This window comes from Rissa tridactyla, chromosome 1 (assembly GCF_028500815.1).
Source record: "Rissa tridactyla isolate bRisTri1 chromosome 1, bRisTri1.patW.cur.20221130, whole genome shotgun sequence".
NCBI classification, from domain to species: domain Eukaryota; kingdom Metazoa; phylum Chordata; class Aves; order Charadriiformes; family Laridae; genus Rissa; species Rissa tridactyla.
In genome coordinates, this window is record NC_071466.1 from 139,981,398 (window position 1) to 140,000,317 (window position 18,920).

Genomic DNA, 18,920 nt, shown 5'->3' on the forward strand with positions numbered 1-18,920 from the left:
TGTCTTTTGGGCAAGGCCTGAATAATTTTGATATTTACAGTGGTCTGGGTGCCCTCTTGTACCTGGTGAGGCTAAGCATTGTCACTGTCGTTTGTTTCAAAGAGTGTCTGGCAGGAGTTGAACGCTGCTGCTCCTCTCCTTTTTCTTTCTCCAGTGTCTTATAAAACACTATTTTATGTCTGGCAGTGGCTGCAGACTGCTGAAGACTAAGCAGTATAGTCCGGCACAGATTTATATCGCGAATCTGCAGATTTGCATAGAGATTCGGGAATTTTCCTTTCCTAGTGCAACAGTTTATTGCCATCTGCAGCAGGCTGAGAACTGGCGGGGAATGTGCATTAGTTCACACTTGTTTCACTCAGCCACAGCTGAACAGCCTAAACCAATATTTCCAAGAGGTGTGAATGGGAGTTTTCATTGCAATTACAAGTGCGCTCTGAAAACTGTTAGTGGTGGTGACGGCAGAATTCTTCATAGCTAGGGCTGGCTATGAATCTTCCCTGGATCCAAAAACAACCCTTCCAGGAGATAAAAAGGACAAAACCAACAGCAGCGTGCCAGCTTGTCCATGTCTACCTTCCCCTTTTCTTACAGAAAAGAAAAAAAAAAGAATTTAGAGTGTTCTGTGAGAAGCTTCTATTTTCGGAAATACGTCTTTTGGATGTTGTTTGGTGGCACAAATATGCAGCCAGCTTGCATATTCTGCTCATGACATTTCCCATAAAAATGTCATTTGGACATTCAGTATCACAAAGTCCTATGCAACACAATCCCAAAAATTTGGGAGATTAAATGAATGCAGTGAAATTTTTGAAATGGAAAATCTTTGGCATTCAAGCTTTTGGATAAAATGTAGGCTTCTTTGGGTATGATTTGATTCATTTCCATGATTGTAATTTTAAAATCTGCCAGGTTCAATTGGGCTTGAAGTTTTGAATTGAGATTTCCTTCATATCACTGTTAACAGCTGGAGGAAAGGGTGGGTACTTGGGAGTACACGGAGGGCCAGATTCATCCCTTCTGTGATTCCAGTGACTTTGCTGGAGCTAAACCAAGGTTAATCTGCTCCACAGGTATCACAGGTACACAGACGTGTTTTTTTTTTCCCGGCTGCTGCCACTGGCAGAAGCAGCAACAGCCCTTGACCATGTGCCAGGCCACACACCAAGGTGAAGAGTCTATTATGCCTGCAGTACACACTGCACCAATATCTTGGAATCCCATTGTGCTGTTTTCCTTGCTGCAACCTACTTTTAGTAAAATTAGAATCATAGAATCGTTATGGTTGGAAGAGACTTTTAAGATCATCAGGTCCAACCATTAACACTGCCAAATCCACCACTAAACCATGTCCCTCAGCACTACGTTTACATGGCTTTTAAATACCTCCAGGGATTGCAACTCATCTGCTTCCCCGGGCAGCCTGTTGCAAGGCTTGATAACCCTTTTGGTGAAGATTTTTTTCCTAATATCCAATCTAAACCTCCCCTGGCACAACTTGAGGCCATTTCCTCTTCTCCTATCACTTGGCCACTTGGGAAAAGAGACCGACCCCCACCTCGCTACATCCTCCTTTCAGGTAGTTGTAGAGAGCGATGGGGTCTCCCGTCAGGGTCCTTTTCTGCAGGCTAAATAACCTCAGCTCCCTCAGCCGCTCCTCATAAGACTTGTGCTCCAGACCCCTCACCAGCTCCGTTGCCCTTCTTTGGTTGCTCCAGAACCTCAATGCCTGTCTTGTAGTGAGGGGCCCAAAACCGAACACAGTATTTGAGGCATGGCCTCACCAGGGCTGAGTACAGAGGGCTGATCACTGCCCTGGTCCTGCTGGCCACACTATTCCTGATACAGGCCAGGATGCTGTTGGCCTTCTTGGCCACCTGGGCACACTGACAGCTCATATTCATCTGGCTGTTGACCAACACTCCCAGATCTTTTTCTGCCGGGCAGCTTTCCGGCCACTCTTCCCCAGGCCTGTAGCACTGCATGGGGTTGTTGTGAACCAAGTGCAGGACCTGATGCTTCGTCTCGTTGGTTGTCATACCATTGGCCTCGGCCCATCGATCCAGCCTGTCCAGATCACGCACACGTTGCACAGACACTTTGGGTTTAGGCCCCTGTGTGCTCTTATTAGGTATTTCTTTTGCATGTTAAGTCTCGAGAAGCTCATTTGTTTAGGGTGGCAGGATCAAAATTCAAAATGCCATGTCTTTTTGGCTGCGGCATCTTCTTTTTCAAAGTGAGGAATTGTTTTGCCTCTTTATTGTAATTTTAACTGGAAGTGCCAAGCTGAGTAGTCAGAATTGTGAAGCAAGTCAGACTTGGTGCAAATGGATACAGCCGTGTGTGATATCAAGTACTGACTTTGTTTTTTTCCTAATTAATTGAGAGGTTTTATGAGGTGGAAAGCCAAATTGTGGATATGCATGTTTGTATTGGTCTAATTCAGTACCATTGTGGTTAAGACTGGAAATGAGAGCGAGGATATTGTCACAAGCACGTTGCCGCAGAAGGAAGGTTTTGTCCAGTTACCCAAAGTGTGGCCCTTCAGCTGAACAGTACACACACACACACACACACAGAGTCTCACATAGGCGTATCTATCTACTATATTGCATGTTTTAATGTAATTAGACTGTTAATCTTCTGCTACATCTAAATAGCTGGTGGATAAACAGATGAATTTGGCATATTAACCTTTTCCTATGTGCCTTAGCCAGCAAGTAAGACATTATGTTCTACAAACAACTCCTGTTTTATGTGGTGAAAGCACATAAAACCTCATAAACTCATTCTTCTGTTTTAGTAAAAAAAAAAAAAAAAAAAAAAAAAAGAGAGAAATCTTTTCTTACAGACCTCTCAGTTTCTGTAAAGCGGCATACATCAGAAAGTATCAACATTTATTCAGTTTAGCAGTTGAAATTCCCAAGGTATTTTTTTGCATTGCTCATTATAAAGATTGCTACAAATAGCATGAGAAAATAATCTATTGCTGAACAGTAAATATTGATTTTTCTTTGTGTTGCAGTGCTAAGCACAAGAATGATACATTACAAAACAAAACCAAGCCCCAAATCCATTATCTGACAGTGCCGTGCATCTTCATAGCTAAATGCTGACAAGTGTGGAAGCACCTGTGATACCTCAATTAGCTTAATGATAATCATACCTTCAGAACTGATGATAGAACTGCCAGATGAGACTGCACAGCGTAAGACACACCAGAGCCAGCACGGAGGGACCCGGGGACGCATTGCTCAACTCTTCTGTGTCCCACGTACCCACACCTGCGTGAGCCCATCAGGCAAGAGCTGGTAAATCTTGAACATTAAGCTTCACAGAGACCAGGGTTGTGATAGCAGCCCACTAAGGGCTGTCGCTGGAGAAATGGATGGAGAAATGCTGCTGGAGAAATTAAAAGTGTTTGGTTTTCCGTCAAGGGAGCTTAAAGGTTCCAGTTACATACAGGCATAAATGCCACCCTCTTGGGACACTTCTTGTGCCCTCTCTGCTTACTATACGTATTTTTACAGCATCTAGAACAAGGGGGTGAAGTTCCTCCTTTGGTTTATTTTCAGGAATGTTGAGCAAAATGTGAAGAGAGAAAGCAGCAGCCCATTTTGCCTGCGAAGTGCCCCTCTGGGGTCTGCCTTGCCTTCTGGTCCTGGGAGAGAGGGACCCCCGCTCCTCCGTGTTGTTTTTTGGGGAGGGCAACTGGTATCCGTTTCTTCTATGGGAAGGTGGTTTCCTCCTGTCCTGGTTTGATGTAAAACACAACCAATTTTCTTCTCAGTGACCCTTTGAAATTAAGGGTGTGTTTTTCAGACAGTGTCTGCTTCAAGCAGTGGTAGCAGCTGGTGTTTATAGTTAATATCAAGGCATGGTACGCAGAGAGGCTCCTGCTTATACTTATTGCTATAACAGCGAAGGTCAGCTAACTTTGTTATATGGCCCATTGGAGGGTCAGAAATGGAAAAGCGCAGAGGGGTGCCACCTGCAGGGAGGAGCGGACAGGACAGGTGACCCAAAACTGACCAACGGGGTATTCCATCCCATCTGCATCACTCTCAGTGTAAAGCTGAGGGATCAAAGGTTCAGTTCTCTTCCCTCAATGGCCGGCGTCCGAGGAGGACCCTGTCTGTTTGTCTGTCTGTGATCCCGACCCATGCGTTCCTGAATCCAGATCCGGAATCCAGTTCCCATCCATCGCTGAGTCCAGTATCCAGTCCAAGAAAGTCTGGGACTTTCCCAGTGCCGGCCACTGATGTGATCATCATCCTGGGAGCTTGATACAGTTTTGTATATGTATTGTATATATATTTCATTATTTTCTTATTAATATTATCTTTTATTTTAATTATTCTATTATTAATACTTCATTAAAATCATTTAGTTTCTTTTCAACTCACAAGTCTCTCTCTCATCTTCCTTCCTCTCCTCTGAAGGGGAGAGATGTTAAAGACAGCATCTGTCATTCCTTTTAGTGGCCAGCCCAGCCCAAACCACAGCAGATCTATTTACCTGAACAGGGAAATCACACGTCTGCTTCTCCTCAGCCCAGCCTCTTGGGGAAGCTGGGGTTTAATTTTTTATTTTCTTTCTTTATTTTTTTTTTAAATTTTTATTTTACTTTATTTTTATTTTTTTCTTTTCCCCCACCTTCCTCAGGGCATGCCACAGCAAGAAGCGGGTCAGAGAAGCGGTGCCAGGTTGTGCCCTGACCCACCACCACGGGCTGGGCAGCCCTGCGTCTTCACGCCTGGGGTCACGCCTGCCTGCCGGGGGGCTCGGCGCCCTCCATTGCTGCCCAGGCACCTCCTTGCACCTCGTGTGGCTCCAGAAGATGTCATAACATCAAAACGCTGTGATGTGTGGTGATCGGGGGGTGGTGAGAGCCTCTTGTTTGGAGTTCATAAATGTGTTTGCGTCCATTCCATATCCCTGCTGCTGGCGCTGCTGCTGCCTGCCATCTCATCCAGCTGTGCCTCTGCAGCTTTCATCCCATGAATGACCTGTGGGCTTCAGGCTACCTGGCAGCCCCATGGCAGCCTGCACTGGCAGGAGGGTGAGTGAGGGCAAGAGGTTGCCAGCCACCTCTTTTAATCTCTCTTTTGGTTTTTCACGCTGGGATTGGCATGCTGAGGTGTTACACACCCGCCCTCTGAGCTTACCTTCGCATTTTGCTGAGAATTTCAGGCTGCGGTCTGCCTGAAATTCTACTGAGGCCATGGGAGCCCTTCTTGTAAGCCAACAGCTTCTGGGCACCTGCATAATTTGAGCCTCTGTTGGGGAGGAACTGAAATATAGGAAAGACACGGACCTGTTGGAGCAGTTCCAAAGGAGTGCCACAAAAATGATCAGGGGGCTGGAGCACCTCTGCTGTGAGGACAGGCTGAGAGAGTTGGGGTTGTTCAGCCTGGGGAAGAGAAGGCTCCGGGGAGACCTTATAGCAGCCTTCCAGTGCCTAAAGGGGGCCTACAGGAAAGCTGGGGACAAACTTTTTAGCAGGGCCTGTTGGGATAGGACAAAGAGTAATGGCTTTAAACTAAAAGAGGGGTAGATTGAGACTAGATATAAGGAAGAAATTTTTTTACAATGAGGGTGGTGAAACACTGGCACAGGTTGCCCAGAGAGGTGGTAGATGTGCCATCCCCAAAAACGTTCAAGGTCAGGCTGAACGGGGCTCTGAGCGACCTGATCTAGTTGAAGATATCCCTGCTCATTGCAGGGGGGGGTGTTGGACTAGATGGTATTTAAAGGTCCCTTCCAACCCAAACTATTCGATGATTCCACGATTCTATGAAAACAAAAGTTTCCTCAGAGACCCTTATTGAGGGGGGTCCCCACCCCGAGTCCCAGCTCTGTACTCCGGCGTGGGGGTGGTGGGGTGGCTGGAGAGCATCTCTGGGGAGCTGCTAGGCTGGCACAGGGGGCTGTGCCCCAGCTCCACCGGCCAGGGCCGACGAGAGGAGTTCAGAACAGCAAAAATACCCTGTGAAGGCCACCCTGTGAAGGCCGGCAGCTGGGGCGGCTGCGGGGCGGCAGGGCTGTGGGCTGGCCTGTGGGACGCTGCAGGCGGCTGCTGCCCGCCATCCCACACGGGGTGGCAGCCTGCCTGGCCGGCTGGCTTGTTTACACTCCCTCTGTTTGCAACAACAAAGGCTGGCCCATAATAATGTTTCCCATAATTTCTGTTTGCTGTTCCCTGAGGAAGGGTCACGGTTTATTTTTACAGCAACCTTCCAATTTTGTAAAGCACCTTCCTGTTTGTGCAACGTTCCTCGCAGTGGCAGAGGAATACATGCCCTCCCCGCGAGATGTGACTCCGGAGAAAGGCTGCCCGATGCGTCTGGAGGCATGCTCTTTGCTGATTCATTTCGTTAACGGCTCATAAAGAAAAGCCCTTTGTGTACAGATGAGTGACTAGCAGCCGATGTATCATAAAGCAGAAGTCATTGCCTCTTTTTTATTCTTCTTTTTGTTTTTTTTTTTTCGTTTTTTTCCCCCAAACTAGGCGCCCCACCCTGCCAGAGGTGCCTGACTCAGTCATTCCACTGATGTAAAACATCGTTTTGAACTTTGCCTACACAAAGGGAGGAAACGGGAAGGGAATCCCCGTCTCCCTGCCTCCCTATAGGGAAGGCTTGTCCTGTGGTGCCGGGCTGCTCCCACGGGAGAGCCCCTGCGTGGGGGGGGGAGAGCGAGTAACGCTTGCAGGAACACGCAGCTCTCCTCTCTCCTGTGGCTACAAAGCCACCGAATGAAGGTGGAAAAGAGGGGGTGAAGTGGGAAGAGGCAGGGGTGGGCAGCGGGAAAGGGGATGCAGCGCTGCCTGGTCCAACGGGCAGCAGGAAGCTGCCTGGGCAGGGGGGAAGGCTGGTGGGAAGCCCCAGGGCTGTGTTAGGCTGCTGGGCATATCGCAGGAGTTGTCTGGTCAAGGTGGCTAGAAATTTGAAGCCCCCTGAGAAAGGGGCTTCATTCCTCTCTGACTTAATTCCTTGTGAAATGAAATAGTTTCTGCCCCGAGCCAGAGCCAGCCCGGTTGGGAGGACGGGGCACGCAGGCTGGAGGCGTGGGTGCAGACGCCGCGGGAGATACAGCAACATCGTTCCTCTGCTAGAGGATGCTCGGCTATTTCACAGGAGAGAGCGTCTCCAGCAGCATCGCTGGCATCTCGAGAAGGCGGCGATCGCGTCCGCCAAAACAAGGAGAAGTGCTTCCCTCCAGCCCAAAGGAAGGTCGCCAAGTCCTACAGGGATTTAAAGCATCCTTTTGCTGATCTTGGCGATGGCCCAGCCAGCGGGCATGGCTTTGGTGAAAGCTGTTTTTCGGGGCATTTGCTCTGGAGCCTGAGCAGGTTCCAGTCTGGTGGGCAAGACTCCTCCCGCCGGCAAAGCTCCTGGTAAATAAGTGTGCTGGACACGGTGGAGACCTGCCCGGGCTGGGGGACTGTGAGCACAGGAAAAAAATAAAATTAAAAAAAAAAATAAAAGGAGGAGGAGGAGGAGGAGAGGGAACTCCCTGTTCTGCTCTGAGAAGTGACCGCATAAATGTGATGCTGCCGGAAAAAATGCTAAAATAAGAGTTGTTTCTGTTAAATTTACCGGATCTGCCAGGGGAAAATGAGCGAGGCGCTCTGAGCCCACACATCAGCAGCTGAAGTAAGTTCCTGGTTCAGGAGCACCTTTTGCCCTCAAAGGTATTTGCAGAAAATTAGCCACAACATAGTTTCACTAACATAAAAAGGATCTGCTATCTGGAGAGGGTTGCAGAGGCACGTGCGGAATTCTCTGGGACTTTTTTACTGGCAATGGTACAAAATGTACAAAAGGGAAAATATCCCGCTTGAAACAGAGCTTCCAGGCAGAAAACAAAACCCAACTTAAGAGGCTTTCTGCAGAGCGTAGCCGATGTGCAGGCAGTGACAGGTGGCAGTAACAGGGCCTTGCACAGTCACTGTCAGGGGGTACGGCAGCACTTGAAAAAGTGTAAAAGTTTCGCTTCAAAAAAAAAAAAATTGTAGAAAATTATTTTAGTTAATAGAGCTGAGCATTCAAAAATTAGGAAATGTTGCTATGAGGGTGCAACTTTTATTCAGCCTCTTTTGTGCCGATGCATACGCGATCTTGTAATTAAAGGCTATTTTTAGCTCAGAACCTCTGTCTCGGCCAATGAGTAGGTAGGTAGTAATTTGGATTTTTTCAGTCTTCTCCGGCAGTGTGTGACCGAGGCCATGTAATCTGAATTCCTCACTGAGTGGTTAATAATTTCCATGTGGCATCTTGGTGATGCTCATCGGCGTTGTTTGTCGGTGTCCCACAAACGTGAAAGCACTCGCATAACACCCTGAGGGGACAGGGGGGGCGTTATTAACAGCTCTCTCCTCCAGCCTCGCTTCACAGCTTTGGAGCTCAGGCACAAAAAAAGTTAAAAGTTCAAAACCAGGTGCTGACAATGGCCTGAGAGAACTGAGGCATAATTCTTCAGGAGGTGCCGTGTTTTGTAGCCCATGGCTCTTAACAGACTTCAGCTGCTGCCATGTGGGCCCAGCACCCCACATAAAGTACTTTTTATTTAGTAAACTCAGAAAATGAGGGATACAGAAAGAGCCCAACTGTGTGACTCGCCCCACGTCACTTTGGGCCTGAAGGAGGACAGCGTCAGTGTATGTTCATCGCAAGACCACCCTGCCTCTTCCCTTGAGCTCCTTGATTTTGTTCATTAGAGCCTCCGCGCTCCTGGCAAAAGGGAAGCGAGGATCTTGCAGATCCGTGTCACAATTCACGCGCACATTAGAGGTTTCCTCCATGCTCTTCATACTAGCATCACCTGAGATTGCAGTCTTAATTTCATTTATTCTCTATTCTTGGTTGTTCTTTTCTTTTTTTAAAAAAAAAACCAAATGTCAAAAGCTACAGTTCATGGTGCGGGGTCATAACTGCCACGTAACGATCATCAGAAGGTTGGAGGCTTTGATGTCATCATTTGATGATGATACTCCATAGACAAATTTTTCTACAGAGCCAGCCGACAGACCTTTCTGTAGTGCCAGTGGTTCAAGCTAGAAGAGCCCTTTATATCTTTTAGTCTGACATTCTCTATTTCCGGGCCATTACATTTTCTCCCAGACATTACCTGCTCCTGTCATTCCCCACAACTTGTTCTCGCTCATCTTTATCCTTATACCTCTGCATAAGGCTCTGCATTTGCCTTCTCCACTGCGTTTCTAGCCCTGACCCTTTCCTCCATCCCCAGTTTTATTCCCTTCCCTTTCTTGCCCAGTCCCTCTCTTCAGCTTCGTTTCCCCCGATGCCGCTCTCACCTTGTTCTCTCTTCTGCTGTCATCCTGCTCCAGGTCACACCACAGGACACCTGGGAGAAGGTTTCCACGCTGCTTCCAGCAAACACGGGGAATGGCTTATTGCATTATTTTAAAAGGATGCCAGAAAGGGGAGTGGGGGTGGAAGGAGAATGTGGTGCCCTCAGCCCCTGCTCATCCACTCAGGGTTACAGTGGCCAGGGCCCTCCCCCAGCATTTTGGAGAAGCGCCTCCAGCTCCGTTGCTGCCTGGCAGCTTTGAGGACTGGCACGAAGAAAGAGGTCACTGGCTATGCTGGGATTTTTTCATTTTTCTGTTGAAAGAAAACAAGGAAAATCAAAAAAGGTCCTAAAGGGAGGAGGGTGAGCCTCCCTGTACCATCCTGGGGATGCAGAGGCCCAGCCGCGCTAAGTATTTCCTTATAAAAGAGGTCATTGTGTAAAATGCACGAATACTCTTGGAACTGCTCTTGCTCTTCTCCCAGCTCCGAGAAGTGCCACAACTGAGCTGCACAAAGTCGCGCGTCTCGCCGAGCTTCAAGCTGTCCTGCATATTGCAGCACCAGGACGGCAACGGAGGCGTGGGCGTGAGAAAACCTGCTCTCATCGCTGCAGCGCAGCAAGAGGTTTCTGCATCATCTGGCACCTTTTGCTGTTGTGTCATGTGCTGCTTCTACAGGAACTTGGCAACGCACCCAAGACAGCGAGTGTTACAGCGTAGTCCTGTGAAGTCTGCCGGGGAGTATGTAGTATCAAGCTGGGAGAATGAACATGAACCAGTTAACCAGGAGGGCTGACTAGAGATAAAACTTCAAGGCTGCCTACCAGGACACCCAAAACCAGACCAATAGGTTTTACGCAGCGGATACACCTCCTGTGAGGAATAGCTGGGCACTTGGGATACCAGTAAGGATCCAAAAAGTCTGCCTCCCTTGATGGCCCCAGCTCTGAAAACCCCCTGAGCGAGGCACCCTGGGTTAGGGCAACGCCTGGCCACAGGGTGACTCCCAGCCAGGAGGGGCTGGGAGCCCTGGGGGAGGTTAAGGCAGGTAAACCACCGACCAGGATTGCCTTTTATGTCTTCTTCAGTAGCAACCTGGTGTTCCCACACTCCCGCTAAGGACCAGCCTTGCTTGAAGTCTTGCTAGAGAGATTCTGTTTGTGTTTCATTGGGAAGCCTGGGGGTGGCAGGGGAAAAGGCTAGGTGACTCTGAATGAAACCAGCAAATTTGCAGGGTGTTGTCCCGCCAGAGGCAAAAAACTAGAGCAGAGGGATATTTGCAGGCGTGCCTGAAAGACTGGTACCTCAGGACACGTTTCAGTAGCCTGGATGCTTCGTGGCAGTCTAGAATTGGGCTGTGCCAGGTCTGACGCCTTCAGGTTTTAACTCACCCTGGTTTCCCTCCAGAGTAGCGTGCATTACCCCTGCACAAAGCTGATGGCAGAAGTGTGCCATGGGCTGGGGTGAACCAGGGCTTCAAGAGGGCTGAGAAAGCCTGGTCTCCTTCATCCAGCCTGCAAACGATAACACATGGAGAAGTATGGAGCGCCTCTGCTATGAGGACAGGCTGAGAGAGTTGGGGTTGTTCAGCCTGGAGAAGAGAAGGCTCTGGGGAGACCTTATAGCAGCCTTCCAGTACCTAAAGGGGGCCTACAGGAAGGATGAGGAGGGACTCTTTATCAGGGAGTGTAGTGATAGGATGAGGGGTAAGGTTTCAAACTGAAAGAGGGGAGATTTAGATTGGATATTATGAAGAAATTCTTTACTCTGAGGGTGGTGAGACACTGGAACAGGTTGCCCAGGGAAGCTGTGGATGCCCCATCCCTGGAAGTGTTCAAGGCCAGGCTGGATGGGGCTTTGAGCAGCCTCGTCTAGTGGGAGGTGTCCCTGCCCATGGCAGGGGGGTTGGAACTAGGTGATCTTTAAGGTCTCTTCTACCCCAAACCATTCTGTGATTCTGTGTGGTTCTGTGAAGTAATTTGGGCACTCGTCTACAGAGATGGGTGTGGAGGATGGTGGGTTGCATTCCCTGGGCTGAGAAGGGGCTCCTGGGGGAGTCTGGTGTACAGAAGGGCCCTTCCTCTTTCTATGTCCTGGAGGAAAATTTGTCTATGGAGTATCAACACCATGTCCCCTCCTCCAGGTGCACCATAGAGGTCCATAAGCATCTAGGAAAGACCTTCTCACACAGGAGAGACTTTCCCGGGGAGAGAGGTGAGGCCATCTCCTCCTGGGGACAGCCCAAGGCAAGAGCCACCCAACTCAGCTCTGACCAGGCTGAGAAAATCTCATTTGCATTACGGCACAGCTCTTGTTCCCAGGAAAAACCTGATGTCTATCCACAGATTTTAGGTGCGTGTGGGGCTAAGTGTAGGCAGAACTTTTGAGCTTTGCAATGTTAGTCCCAGGGACACGCTTACGTGCCCAAGTATTTTGGTGGCTTCACCTCCAGGTCTAGCAGGCCTGTGGAGACGAAAGCCTCCCCCAGAAGCTTACACTTTGGTGCTCCTTTTCCTTCTGAAAAGCCATAGGCACATCTCTAACAAAAAAACAAAAGCCGTTCACAACTCTCAGACACTGCCTGCCAAACGGAGGCTGTACTTCAGTTAAATGGTTGCTAGATATTTGTTTTTTAAAAAACATGGGCAAACCAACATTTTTTTCCTCTAAACTCATCGTTGGCAATAACTGAACTCCGTTTGCTGATACTTCAGTACATACAAAAACCCCATTCAACTCGAGGCAGGTGGCACAGAAAGTTTGAGCCCAGACACTTGAACTCTGGCAACGATAAGGTGCTGATAACAGGGTCTGATCACAAAAAGCATGGAGGAATAGCTAGTACCAGCTGCAGGGCTAATTTTACAGATAAGTGTGGCACGCATTGTGAAACAAGGTGCTTACAGAAAGGAAAACTAAACTTTTTAATAGAAATCCTTGCCGGACCTTTGCCAGCAAGCCAGAGGGAGCAGAGCTCCTCTCATGGTGTGAGGAGATGACATCAGCAGTAAGCATGGGGCTCGCTGTTCTGGGAAGGGATGTGGTTGCTTCCATCCACATGGCTGGAAAAGCGGAGGAAGCAGCTCGCAAGATATGCTGACAGGCTCAGGAAGGGGAACTGATGGCAGCAAAACCCAGCTTTTACTAATTGCGGTGACAAGTCAAGGGTGGAGCCAAGCTGGCCCTCACAAAGAGGAGAAGCTTACTCTTTGTAGTGGACCTTGGCATGTGGGATCAGCAGTCCTTGACGGGAACGACTTGCCAAGTGGCATGTTTACTGGTTGCTCAGCTTTCTGCCCCGTTTCCACCTTCAGTTTTTTTTTTTCTTTTTCCACAATAAAGTCCTTGAGCATGGACACGCTATCCTTCACAAACCCATAAAGTAGCAAAGAAACTGCTTATTGTTTTTCATCAGTATAGTTCTAACCTTGGCTACTAACAGGATGGAGTGTCCCGAGGGAGAGCCAAAGGGCACAGAGTGTTCCCAGAAAGCAGCAGAACAAAAGCCATGCCTGTGATGACTTTTTTCAGGTAACAACTGCCCTACGTGGAAGATAATCTTGAAGATTTTCCCAGAATGGTGGTGAGGTATTTTCCCTACATTTAGTGTATTTGCTTCTGTCAGAAATGGACCTTTGGGTAGCCCACAACCGGGACAAGTTTCCGGGTGTGCAAAAAGAGACATTCATTTTACAGGAGGCCAATAGTAAGTGGGGCACTGCAGGGGACTGCAGAGACTTGTCTTGTTTAATGTCTTTATCAATAATCTCATGGAGGTGACGGAGTGCAGTCTCCTCACATTTGCTCTGCTGTCGGCGTTCCCCAGCACCAGGGGGAAAGTTGGGTGAGGGCTGTGTAGGCAGCAAGCTGAATATGGGCTGGGAGCGTACTGCGGCAACGATCAAGGTCAACAGCATTCTGGGCTGCATTAACGGGAGCATAATCAGTGGATCAAGGGAAGTGAGTACCTCCAGCTTCTCAGCACCCATTAGAAGGCACCCAAAACATCATGTCCAGTTTTGTTGTCCCCCCCCAATATCAGAAAGGCATTGACAAACTGGAGCAAGCTCCGTGGAGGACAACCAAGATGGTCAGCATGCTGGATGGAGCATATGCCCTGTGAGAAAGATGCTGGGGTTAGAGTGCTTGTTCAACCTGGAGAAGGCTTTAGCAGGGAGCTAATGGCAGCCTTCCAGTATCTGTGAGATGACCAAAAAGACAACACTGTGGTGAGACAACAGGCATAGGTTGAAACAAGATAAGTTCAAACTCATAAGAAAAAGCCTTTTTGCCAGGACACCAGCCAAGCAGTGGACCAGGTTGCCCTAAGAGACAGCACAATTTCCACCCTTAGAAGTTTTTGAGATCAGGTTAGATGAAGCCCTGAGTAACTTAGTCTGACCTCATGGCTGACCCCACTTTGAACAGGAGGTTGGACCTCCTGAGGTGCCTTCCAAACTGAACAATTCTGTGATCCTATGATCCTAGTTCTCTTTAAGCTTTACTGTCCTCATATCCTGGAGATTTTTACAGCCTCTGGTGTAAAAAATTAAAGTATGCAGTGTGGCATCCTTTCTGCTTCTACAGGGAAAGGCCTCACTCGTTCACCTCACACGCGTGCCATGGAAGCATGATTTGCATGGTCAGGAGCGCGGGACCTGACTCAGTCTTCCCTCTTCCAACTACTTACGCCACACAAGGTAGGTCCCTGCTCACCCTTGTGACGACAGAAAAATTTTTGCAAGTTCACTATACTAATAGAGCCAGCCAAAGGCAGGCACACAGTCGTGGCCGACATGGACTTTGCCCCTTCTCTCCTCGTACACCTGGCAAAGGCAGCCGCAGCGCTGCGGCGCGACCACCCTGCCCCACAGCACAGCAGGGCTGTGCGGCTTTATGGGACCACCAGACTCCACCTGAAAAGAGACAGACCCCACTGGCATCCCTGACCAATATTTTTCTGTCCTCACTCTCACGCAAAACAGAGCCGCGGAGAAATACCAAGGAGTGGCTAGAAGCGACAAGAGAAGGCAAAACAGTAACTTCATTGAACGCCCGCTGCCACTTTTAACATCTGTTCGCATTCACACTGTGCCCTGAACAGCCTACAGGTAGACCAAGTCATGAATTATGACTTGCTGACAACCGACCCTATCTCGCCCCTGCCCCTGTTGCATTGCTGACGGTGGGATGTAACCTGAAATACTCAGACGTCCGCCTCCTTCCTGGGAACTCGCTCTGCCCCACACCTCCGCTGCGAGGATAACCATGCACTCAGGTACCGAGGCAAGGAGGAGAACCGAGAAATCCCAGCGACGGAGGGGCGTCAAGGACATCTAAAGCTAATCCTTTTAATTACAAACCTCAAGCTGAGGTGGGACAGTGGGTTTGGAAAGGGCTGTGGAGTACTCCCCTGTCTTTCCAGAAGCGAAGGCGGTGCCCGCGTAAATGGAAGGTGCAGTTTGCATCAGGCTGCGCCGCTGCAAAGCTGAAAAACCTGTCCTGTGGTGCAGGTTTTCTGGCTCTCGCTCGCTCACACACTATTCCTTCCCCGTACAGAGCCACGGAGCAGCATCTTGAGACGCAAACTCCTTTTATCCAGCAGGACCTGCCGTGTTAACGTTTCAAAGAAGGGAGCGATTTCACTGGTGGGACAGAGCGGGAGAAGTACCGTGGCAAGTCGGGTGCGTGGCAAGTTAGGGACTAAATGCCAGCATTAAGAGCAAGGCATAAAAGGTCACTTCTCAGCCGCAGCCTGAATATCTATTGAACACAAAACAGGCAGCTAGCAGAGAAGAGGAGCATTCAACATGCCATGAATGGCTGCCTTGTGGATTCATTCTGTAGGAGCCACGCATGTGGAAGCCTGTGTCCAGCAGTGGAAAAATCTCACTAACCTATTTTTATCATTGCCAGCAAAGTCTGGCAACTGTCTAGATGTTCTAGGTTCATTTAAAAATGACTTTTGATAGGGTTCAAGGTCCTCAGTGCTGGCAGTTCAAATTAGGTCGTTTCCTCAGAGCCGCCAACAGGCAGAAACTGAAGAGGTGGCTATCATCATAATTACACAGTGGCCATAGGCATAAACCGCCCTCTAAACATAGAAACCCAACAAAACCCAGCCCGGTCTGCGCTAAGTTAGTGCTTGTGTGTGTGTTCCTCAGCTGGAGCAGCAACTCTTCCCCCCCGCCACCCCGGGAAGAGCATCCCTGGGCCCCGCAGGGGGTCCCTTATGGGCAGGCACTTGTTTACTCTGCTGCTGCGGAGCACCTGGTCCCTCCACAGCTCCCAGGGCTACGCAGCACACCCCTGTCCTCCCCGGGGGCCTCCGTGTTATTAGCCTCCTGGCAGTGAAAAAATTAAAGAAAACAGGATGAAAAAAAGGTGCAGCAGGACTTCGGAAAAGCCCCTGCGTTGCTTGTGTTGGTGCCTACAGCAGGAGGCTTTTTAGGCAGCTTTCTCTGCAAAAGCTTGCAAGCACCTGCGTTCGGAGCTCGTAAGAAAACAGGGCAGGGCTCAGCTTGATCTTCACAGCACATCCCTCACGGAAACAGCATCACACTCACATCACTGGGATTTTAGTCCCCACTACTTTTTTTTTTTTTTTTTTTTTTCTTTTTCCTCAAAGCAGTTTCCCTGAGACCATCTCCTACAAAGTTTGCTGGGACTCACAGATTCATCTGAAAAAACAAGATTAGTGGAGATGTACAGGTGGTTCCTAAAAAGCGCCTGCAAACACTTCATATTCTTTTCTCCTGAGGGGTGTGCGAGGAGGGGGGGAAGTATAGCCCTGACTGGGAGCAGTCTGTCAAAATAAACCCAGGCTGTTCTGTCTAGTGGAGCAACTCCTGTAGGAGCTCTTTTCACAGTCACCCTGCAGGTAACTACATGCTCCCCTTCTGCACGCAGATCTTCTCTAACGCCCTTTACAAGTAGCCCTATTAATTGCTGAAACGTAGTCAGAATGTGGTACGATGGATTTAAATTTTTAAAGTGTCTGATAGGATTTATTCCCGCCCCAACTGTAGTAGGCTCACACCTTACTGCCAGCTTCTTCCTGCATCCCACACCATTTCCACATTTCATGGACCTGCTGTCATTTTTTCCCCCTTGTACTCAATTATGGTGGTTGATGTGCTAGGATGCCTGTAAAATAACACCGTGCTATATCTCAGAAGACCTTCCCAGCCCCACTGTAAAGGAATAAGCCATTTTCCAGCAACAAACCCTGTCCCTGTGGAAAACCAGGCTCTCCCTGCCTTGGTACACCTCCTTCCGACGCTGCTGACTGACCACGCAGCTACATTGAGCCTCTCTCTGTTTCCGAGGCAGGCTAGCTCTGATTTTCTAAAGTAAGTCTGAAAAATAATCTCTCTTCTGGCATAACTACCTTGTAGATCACCAAATCCAGCCTTCCCCAGGACTTTGTAGAGTCCTCGCCCCTTAGTCAAACATTTATTTTCTTAATCTTGCAATGGCAGATATACCGTTTCCTGGTGCAAATTCCCATATTCTGAATGCACTCTATCCCCCACACTGTCCTTGGCTAGCTTACAATATATAAATAGCCATATCCTTTAGCAGTTTGGCTTTATCTTCCCTTGTTTTCCTCACAGCAGCAGACGAGGGGCAGAGCTGACAGCAGTCTGGGAGCAATACGGCGCAGAGCCCACCACTGCTTCCCCATCTACACAAGCCAAAACCCAGCCGCATCCCACGCCGTGACACTTTGCCGCGCGCGTTTCAACGGCTCGTGCAAACTTTGGATAATGTCATCCATTTTACAGCATTACAGGCAGGGTGTTAACGTTAGTCAGTTAGACACAGGACTTACTCCCATTACCAGTTATCATCTCTTCTACTGTCCCAGTCCAAGCAAGCACCTAGACCAGGGCTGCTCTGATCCCACCAGCTCTTTGCTATCCACGAGCAATTCCCATAGACGTAAAATATATAGTGTCACATTTGGCCACAAAACATTTATGTTAAGCAAGTTTAGTGCAAAGGATTAGCAGTAGCAAAGAAATCTCCTTGTGTCTGGAAGTAAAGCTGCTTAAGCCCTTTTCCTTTCTGGAGTAGTTTTTCACATTCCAGTCAGGCTTTAAGGTCTTAACATAGTTACACCTTTCTGTTTACCAATGGGGAAGCTAGGATGGCGCAGAAAAGACAGTTCCGGGCTCCCTGGTTCAAGAGGGACAGGGAACTGCTGGAGAGGGTGCAGCAAAGGGCTACCAAGATGATGAGGGGACTGGAACACCTCTCTTATGAGGAAAGGCTGAGGGATTTGGGTCTCTTCAGTCTGGAAAAAAGATGGCTGAGGGGGGACCTTATCAACACTTATAAATACTTAAAGGGTGGGTGTCAGGAGGATGGGGCCAGGCTCTTTTCAGTGGTGCCCGGTGACAGGACAAGAGGTAATGGGCACAAACTTGAGCATAGGAGGTTCCACCTAAACAGGAGGAGGAACTTCTTTACTTTGAGGGTGGCAGAGCACTGGCACAGGCTGCCCAGAGAGGTGGTGGAGTCTCCAACTCTGGAGACATTCAAAACCCGCCTGGACGTGTTCCTGTGCAGCCTGCTCTGGGTGACCCTGCTCTGGCCGGGGGGTTGGACTAGGTGATCTCCAGAGGTCCCTTCCAACCCTATGATTCTATTTTACTCTTGTATGTTTTCCTTTGCCCTATCTACTCCTTCCAAGAGGCATTACAACCCACCTCTAGGATGATTTTTTTTTTTTCTACTCCCTAATTTTTTCCAAGCATCAGTCTTCTCCTGACCCCGCCTCTTCCTGAGGTGGGTCAGACCTCTTCCTAACAGGGATCCTTGTCTTATCCTGACTCACTTCGCCCTCCCTCCCTTCACAAGCATTACACCAGTGTTAGTCACTTCTGCCACAGCATACTCATGGAAGAAAAAAACAAAATAAAAGAAATAATCTTACTCCAACATTGTCCCAAGCAGTGTTTCTCCTGCAGGATTGTAATTCCCCCTTTCCTGCTTTGCAGAAAATCTACTATCCCTTTTGTTCACCTGAGACTCTACATATTACTTCAAATCACTTTCTGCTCCAGCTTCCTCAAGACAATCCTGACCTTACTTGGAGATGGGAACTCGCTCCCTGCTTGGGCAGTCAGTGCTACAAACGCAGATTTTTTTTTAAGGCTGTCATTGCTCAGGACCAAGTTCTTCAGGGAATTTGGTCACAACTGCTACTTGGAAAGTAAAACTTCTCATCGTTCATCTCATCAGTATTCATTACTAAGAAGTATTCATTCCAGACTAGCTTGCAGATCTCAGGACGACTGCAACCAGGTTTTGCATCTGTAATTCATGTTCCTGCTGAAAGGAAGGTAATATTTAAGTAATAAACAGTAGCTCGCTCTTCTTTGAGAAAAGAAGACTTACCCATCTGTTGGTTACTCAGAAAACACCAACCTACACACACAGGATGTTCAAAAAGAAGGGCTAAAGATCAGGCTGTAGGACTTAAAAAAAAATACAGGGGGGGAAGGGGGCGGGCATCAGAGGCATGAAGCATTGCAGTGAACGCTGTGGTTAAGGCAGCAGTGTTGCAAGGTAAAGACTAACTGACAGGAAGCTCTCA